The following is an 8,478-nucleotide window of genomic DNA, read 5'->3' on the forward strand; positions in this document are numbered from 1 at the left end:
ATATTTCTTTGGGGATTTCTGTAGCTCTAATTCAGGTGGAATTAAAGGCAACAAATAGGGCTATAGGAAAAATTACTTGCTGATGGCATCTGTATTGAAAAGACTTTGCAAATTTCTAGACAACGGTAAACTCTGTGAGAAAAACTCTGAGGGTCTTACAGGCCAAAAAGGGAATGAGGTAATGAAAATGCCTCCCAAGAGTTCGAATAAAATACTGAATCCCACGAGGAGCTGGAACATGGATATGTAAAAAGAGGGTTGAGGACTGGGGCATGCTTAGAATGCTCTCGAGTTCAAATACACTAATGTGACAGGGATAGCACTTCACAGGGCACACATGTCCGGGACTCCCCTCTCACTCAGTAGGTGCCAGCAGACAGGGAACAAAGTTGTTTTCCAATATAGATGCCTAGTGCCAAAGCCAAAACATGAGAGATGAACAGTGATGTAATGAATACTTAAAGAAATTCTGAAGAGAAACTGCCCCCTTTCTTCACAGTTCCACTTTTCTTCATACTTAAAAAAACAGAACATTTAAGATACCAGAAGTAAAATTCCTTGGGCTGGGGGGGGCGGGGAGGAAGATGTTCTCAGGCTGGCTGGACCAGTCCTATACCCAGTCCACACTTTTCTGCAAAGCCTCCCCTTCTTCTCCTTCTGCAGTTTCTTCTTCATAATGAGAGCTATGGTCCCTGCTGGTGTCCATGTCCACATCAAACATTATCCAACCATCTACTTATGGGGAAGGGCTGTCACAGTGAGGTGAGAACTTCCTCTGGAGCTGCTTTTGCCTGACTCTGGGCATCCAGGATGATCTTCTCCATGTCTCCTTTGTGAATGGAGGACAAGGAGGGCACGTGCTCCAGACCCCCATTTTTTTCATTTCCATTCCCATCATTGCCATTGCCATTCATCTGGAGTTCCACAAAGGAATGGTTGAGGTCAGCGGGTGGGGCCAGCAGCTGCTCTCCCTAGTTGTTGTGGTTGGGCAGTGGTGGTGGCTGATCTACCAGAGGAGGCTCAAGCAACAGTTGTGGCAGAGGAAGCTCTGGAGGTTGCAACAGCAGATTCAGCTCCCTGTTTTATTTTTTTAAATATAATTATTAACTTCTTCTATGAGTTCCTTGATTGACTCATTATTTGAAGTTTCATTGTTAATCTCCATTTGTGTCTTTATCTTTTGTTTTTGATTTGTGAAATATTTATTACTTTTATAGAATTATTGTCTATAAATGATTTATTTATTGTTTCTAACTTTTTACATGTATTTATAATATCTTTGCATCCTAGTACATGGTCAAATCTTTGTAAACAGTCTATGTGGTGCTGAAAAATACATATATTTTATTGGAGATTTGTTTAGAAGATCCCATAAATCTAGGTTCTTTCTTCAATTAAATATAGTTTTATTATTTTAGAACATAATCCAAAATTTATGCAATGAGAGCAGATACTGTGGATGATTTGTATTTCCAGTTGGGACCACTTTCTTTTTCTTGTAATACCAAGTCAGCTGGTCTCTAATTCAGAATCAGACAGTATTTAAAATCTTTATCCTTTCTACCTCTCTCAACGTGCTTGCAAACAACAACAGCTTTCTTATTCAGGAAGGTCAGAGACAAGTTCTTTGGATTTCAGGATTTTCAAAATTTCATGGCCTGTTACCAAGTCTACTTGTGACACACCATGAGAATCTCTCAGGGTCACACCAATCCAGAAGGACTTCAGACCCTTCTTGTCTAGTTTATAGATTGGCTAGTATGCTGCAGCAGTACACCAGAAATGACTGAAACAGGCCTTTACTGGGAGTGTGCATACACCTCACGATGGCAACAGTTAGGCAGCAAAAGAGAGTTTGGTTCTAGAAGCAATTTGATTAATTCTGTATTTTGCATTTATTTTTACTTTAGTCTTACCTGAAACTGAAGAGAGCCATTGATATTTCCTGTCATTATTTTGTCACTAAGTATTCTTGTAGCTCAGTTAGTGGATTCATATATTATGGCATGTATAGTATTAATATATAATATATAATAGTATAGATATAGAATTAAGATTGATATTGGCTTGATCCCGACTGTCATTCCATGGTATTTGGATTACCTTTTTCTGATTACTTGCCATTGTCTTTTCTTTGACCATATAGCTCTCCTTGGCTCTAACATTCCTGGAAGTTTTCTTTTTGGGATCTCTTGATGACTGATGAATTCTTTCACTGTCTACTGTGCCTGGGCAGTTTAACTATTTTAAGATCCTCATGATTATTCTTTCATATATACTTTTTTATGTTTTTCTTAAGTCGTGTTTTGTTTTGTTTTTCACACATGCAGACAATTGCTTATTTTTGACAATTGTTTTTAAAACTTTGATTTCCAGATTGTTTCCCTTTTTTTTCTCCTCACCCACTGTAATGGAAATTCAAATTTAAAGATCTTCCCTGCCCTTAGGCCCTTTGATAGGATTAAAGAGACTCTGAGAAACTTTCTTAATTTGAAAATATACTCTGCCTCCTAATAGTCTGAATGTGGTCACATGGAGCCTGTGGCAGGAGGCTTGGTTTTCAGGAATGCCCACACCTTGATGCTGTGTCATTGGGCAGTGGGTCAAGAGGGTGGTTACATTCTCTGACCCAGGAGAAGGCTATATAATCCCTGATGTGAGGCTTTGCTTTGGGTCTTACTTTGGGAAGTGTTCTGTGATTTGATCAGATGAGACTCTGGGAAGCCATTGTTGAGAGCCCCCCGGCTTTGAAAAACCCAGATGTTGATTTGGTATGGATGAAATGGTTGGACAGTTCGGAAACCTGTCTAATTGATCTGTTTCTCTGTCTTGATAATTCTGGATGTATACTCTGAAGTTCAGAGTGCTGACCTTTTTCCCCTGAACTAGGTAAACGATATATGTTTGACTGATTAAAGTAAGCTTGTTAACCCATTTTGAGTTGCTTTCCTCTATCAAAGCAGATCCAAGAACCTGTGTTGGCAGCCACCCTGGGGATGCTGGGGTACTTGCTGATACACCCACCCCCACTAGAAGACAAGCAACTTTAATATTAAAGTTCCTTATGATTTCTTCTTCCTGTTTACCTTCTCATGCTTCTCATATTTGAAAGTCAAATTTTCTGTTCAGCTCTGGTCTTTTCATCAAAAACAAAGTACCCTATTTCATTGAATGATCATATTTTACTCTGAAGCGTTATGCTCAGTTTTGCTGGATAGGTGATTCTTGGTTGTAATCCTAGTTCCTTTGACCTCCAGAATATCATATTCCAAGCCCTTTGATCCTTTAACATAGAAGCTGCTAGATCTTGTGTTATCCTGATTGTGTTTCCACAATACTCAAATTGTTTCTTCCTGACAGCTTGTAATATTATCTTCTTGATCTGTGAACTCTGGAATTTGGCTATGATATTTCTAGGAGTTTTCTTTTGGGGATCTCTTTCAAGAGGCAATCAGTGAGTTCTTCCAATATCTTTTTTGCCCTCTGGTTCTAGGATATCAGGGCGATTTTCCTTGACAATTTCTTGAAGGATGATTTCTAAGCTCTTTTTTTTCATGATGACTTTCAGGTAGTCCAATACTTTTTAAATGATCTCTCCTGGATCTATTTTCCAGGTCAGTGGTTTTTCCAATGATATATTTCACATTGCCTTCTATTTTTTCATTTGTTTGGATCTGCTTTATAATATCTTGATTTCTCACAAAATCATTAGCATCCATTTGCTCCAATTGAATTTTGAAAGAATACTTGTCTTCAGTGAGTTTTTGAAATTCCTTTTCCATCTGGGCAATTTAGTTTTTAAAGCATTCTTCTCCTCATTGGCTTTTTGGACTTTTTTGCCATTTGAGTTAGTCTATGTTTTAAGTTGTTATTTTCTTCAGTATTTCTTTGGTCTCCTTTTAGCAGGCTGTTGACTTGTTTTTCATGATTTTCTTGCATCGTTCTCAATTCTCTTCCCAATTTTTCCTCCACTTCTATTAATTGATTTTCAAAATCCTTCTTAAGCTCCTCCCTGGCCTGTAATCAGTTCATTGTTTTTTTTTGGAAGCTTTTGAAGCAGGAGTTTTGACTTTATTGTCTTCTTCTGGTTCCATGTTTTGAACCTTTTTATACCCAAAAAAGAATTCTGTGGTCTAATTGTGCTTCCTCTGCTTGCTCATCATGCCAGTCAATTACTTGACTTTTGAGCTCTTTGCCATGCTAGAACTCTGCTTCCAGAAAGGAGAGGGCTATGTTCCAAATTGCCTGGGCTTTTGCAGCTGCTGGAGCTATGAGGAGGATGCCTGCTCTACAGCCACCACAAGCTCTGAACACTGGTATTCCTCACCCCAGGACCACCACCCAACACTGCGACCCAGATTCAAGCAGGTCAAAGCAAGAGTGATTACCCTCTGAATGGTCACTTGGTCCCCTTACAATCTGAAGACCAGGAGCTAAGGTACTACAGCGACAGGTAGCCACTGAAGTCAGCTTTCCGCTGCCACCTCTTGCCCAGGGGCAGAGTTCCCTATTGACCTTGTACTTTTTCTTTGGCATTTATGGGTTGAGAAGTCTGGAAACCACCACAGATGCTCACAATTCACTCTCCTGAACTCTGCTCTGGCCAGTTTATGACACTGGTCGGGGCCATCCTGGGTCTGGGCCCATGTAGCTCATGCCAGACAGTGCTTGGCTCCCAGCTTAGTGTGATAGACCCTTTCTGTGGACCTGCCAGACTGTCTTCAGTGGGAGATTTGTTTCTCTCTCTCATTTTGTAGGTGCTGTAGCTCTAAAACTTGTTTAGAGTCATATTTTACAGGTATTGGAGGTGATTGCTGTGGGACCTCACCCAAATTCTTGCTTTTACTCTGCCATTTTGGCTCTGCCCCCCCCCCCCAGGTTTTGTGTTTTTATATCTTTTTTTGTTGTTGTTATTCAGCTCTGGACTTTTCATCAGGAATGCTTGAAAATTCGCTATTCCATTAAAGGTCCATTACCCCTCCCCCCATAGAATTATACTTAGTGTTGTTGGGAAGATTATTCTTGACTGCAATCTTATCTCCTTTGCCTTCTTAAATATCAAATCCTGAGTCTTCCACTCATTTATGGAGGTACATCATATTTTTAATGAGATATTTCACATTATCTTTTATTTTTCAGTCTTTCGGCTTCATTTAATTGCTTCTAGACATTTCATAGAATCATTAGACTCCACTTGACAAAATCTGATTTTTAAAGATTTATTTTCTTCTTTTAGGCATTATACTCCATTTACAAAGCTGTTTACTCTTTTAATAATTCTTTCACTGCTCTCATTTCTATTTATCTATTCATTTGTTACTTATATTCTTTTTAGTTTGATATTTTATTTTCCTCCCAATACATATAAAGACAATTTTAACATTATTAAAAAAACCATGAGTACCAAATTCTTTCCTTCCATCCTTCTCTACTCCTCATTAAGAAAGTAAACAACTTGATATAGGTTATAGATGTACTATCATGCAAAACCTATGTCCATATAAGTCATGTTGTGAAAGAAAACACAGACCAAAGCAAAAACAAAAAAGTAAAACAAAAGTTTTAAAAATATGCTTCCATCCTCATTCAGACTCCATCATTTCTTTCTCTGGAGATGAACAACATTTTTCATCATAAGGCCTCTTGTCATGGATCATTGTATTGCTGACAATAGCTAAGTCAATCACAGTTGATCATCATACAATATTGCTGTTACTATGTACAATATTCTACCAGTTCCACTCATTTCACTTTGCTTCAGTTCATTTAAGTCGTTCTGGGTTTTTCTGAAAGCATCCAGCTCATCATTTCTTATAGAAAAGTAGTATTCCATCACAATCATATACTACAATTTGTTCATCCATTCCCCAAATTATGGGAAGCCCCTCAAATTATAATTATTCACCACTACAAAAAGAGCTGCTATTAAAATTTTTATACAAATAAGTCCTTTTCATTTTTGTTAATCTCTTTGGAATACAGACCAAATAACAGTATTTCTGGTTGAAGGATATGCATGGTTTTATAACCCTTTGAACATAGCCCCAAATTGCTGTATAGAATGTTTGAATCAGTTCACAATACCACCAACAGTGCATTAGTGTCTAGGTTTTCCCACATCTCCAAAATTTGTCATTTTCCTTTTCTGTCATATTAGCCAATCTGATAGGTATGAGGCAGTATGTCAGAGTTGTTTTTTTCTCTAATCAAGAGCTAGTAAGAACATTTTTTTCATATGGTTGTAAATTGCTTTAAGTACTTTGTCTGAAAATGTCCTGTTCCTATCCTATGACCATTTATCAATTGGGAAATGGCTCTTATTTTTATAAATATGACTCACTGCTCTATATATTTGAGAAATGAGACCTTTATCTGAAAAACTTGCTATATTTTTCACATTATGATTAGTAACTATCTTTCCCTCCATCCTAGTTCCCCCTATTTACCCTACTGTCTTTCTCCTTTCACCCTTTCCATCCTCAAAAGTGTTATGCTTCTGACTGTCATGACCCAAATCTGCCCTTCCTTCTATCAGTCCCGCTTCTCTTATCCCCTTTTTCTCCTACTTTCCTGCAGGGTAAGACAGATTTCTGTACCCAACTGAGTGTTTACATTACTTCCCATTTTAAGCCAATTCCAAGACCTTAGGATTTATGTGTTTTTTCCCTTACTTATCTTTTCTTCCACTGTAAAAGCTCTTTCACACCTCATTTATGTGAGATAATTTACTCTATTCTACCTCTCCTTTCCCTCCTTTTTCCAATGTATTCCTCTTTCCCCCTAAATTTCCCTATTTTTATTTCCTTAGATAATCATGCCATTATATTCAATGCATGCCTGTGCCCCCTGTCCATGTCTCCTAACTTCCCTAATAGTAAGAAAGTTCTTAGGAGTTACGAGTATCATCTTCCCATGAAGGAATGTAAATAGTTTAACCTCATTTGAATCCCTTATGATTTCTCTTTTCTATTTACCTTTTTATCCTTCTCTTGAGTCTTATATTTGAAAGCTAAATTTTCTACTAGGCTCTAGTCTTTTTAGAATTATTGAAAAATCCTTTATTTCATTTGATATCCCTCTTTCCCCCTCAAGGATTATACTCAGTTTTACTGGGTAGGTAATTTTTATTGTAATCCTAGCTCCTTTGCTCTCCAGAATATTATATTCTAGGCTCTCTGATCCTTTAATATAAAGACTGCTAAATCTTGTGTGATCCTGATTGTGGCTTCATGATTTTTGGATTCTTTCTTTCTGGCCACTTCTAATATTTTCTCCTTGACCTGGGTATGCTGGAATTCGGCATTAATATTCATGGGAGTTTCATTTTGGGATTTCTTTCAGGAAGTAATCAGTGGATTCTTTTCATTTCTATTTTACCCTCTAGTTCTAGAATATCAGGACAGATTTCCTTGATGATTTCTTGATGTCCTCACTCTTCTATTGATCATGACTTACAGTTAATCACATAATTATTTCATTAATTGCATTGATTTCCTAAGCACATAGCACAATGCCTGGCATAAAAGATACTTTGCAAATACTGATGGATAGATAGGTAGATAGATAGATAGATAGATAGATAGATAGATAGATAGATAGATAGATAGATAGATAGATAGATGATAGATGACAGATGGATGGATGGATGGATGGATAGATAGACAGATAGGTAGGTAGGTAGCTAAATTGACTGATTAATTTAAAAATTTGTTCCACCACCAAACTTTACCAACTATCATAAATAATTTACTGGGACTTATTTTAAGGAAAGCACTTTGTGAAAGTGTTATGCTTAGTGAGTTAGTAATGCTATATTAATGTGAGATATTATTATTGTAATTGGGAGGAGGAGAAGGATTTATTATTGTTTTAGTAATTACACATTTCATGGTGGCTATGTGGCACAGAGAATAGAACACCTGCTCTGGAGTCAGGAGGACCTGCGTTCAAATCCAGCCTCAGATACTTAATGCTTACTAGTCATGTGACCTTGGGCAAGTCACTTAACCCCAATTGCCCTGCCATCCCCCCTCCAAAAAGCAAAATAATTGTGCATTTTGTGTCTGACTTTGGAGGGAATAGATAAATGTCATTGTCCTTAGCACAAAAGAACTTTGAACCTAGTGATATATACACAAATTAGAGGATCATAGACTTAGAGCTATAAGATCCTTAGATACTATTTAACTATGTTATAGATAAGAAAATTGAAGTCCTGGGATTTTGAGTGACATCAGCCTGGTGGTAAGTATTGCAGGAGGAATTTGAAGCCATATTAGTTGATTCTAGAGTCAGTGCACTTTATACATTGATGGGTCAGAGGCAGGAAAGAAGGGTAAGCTCTAATCAAGGCTACAGTTGAGTGATTGAAAGCCTGGCTGACTGAATGGTAGATACTCTATTCAGCAGTGAAGAGCTTGATTAAGAGGAAGAGGAAGAATGGGGAAGAAGGGACCTAAACAATCAATCTAAAAAAAG

At 37.5% G+C, this 8,478-nt stretch overlaps 1 pseudogene; it reads right to left on the reverse strand.

Moving 5' to 3' along the window:
- Positions 1–359: 359 nt before the first annotated feature.
- On the reverse strand, positions 360–1,019 carry LOC138172582 (BCL2/adenovirus E1B 19 kDa protein-interacting protein 3-like pseudogene; annotated as a pseudogene).
- Between the last annotated feature and the right edge of the window lie 7,459 nt (positions 1,020–8,478).

Source organism: Petaurus breviceps, unplaced genomic scaffold (assembly GCF_028583685.1).
Source record: "Petaurus breviceps papuanus isolate PSGF00001 unplaced genomic scaffold, PetGlider_PUasm1.0 551, whole genome shotgun sequence".
In the NCBI taxonomy this organism is placed as follows: Eukaryota; Metazoa; Chordata; class Mammalia; order Diprotodontia; family Petauridae; genus Petaurus; species Petaurus breviceps.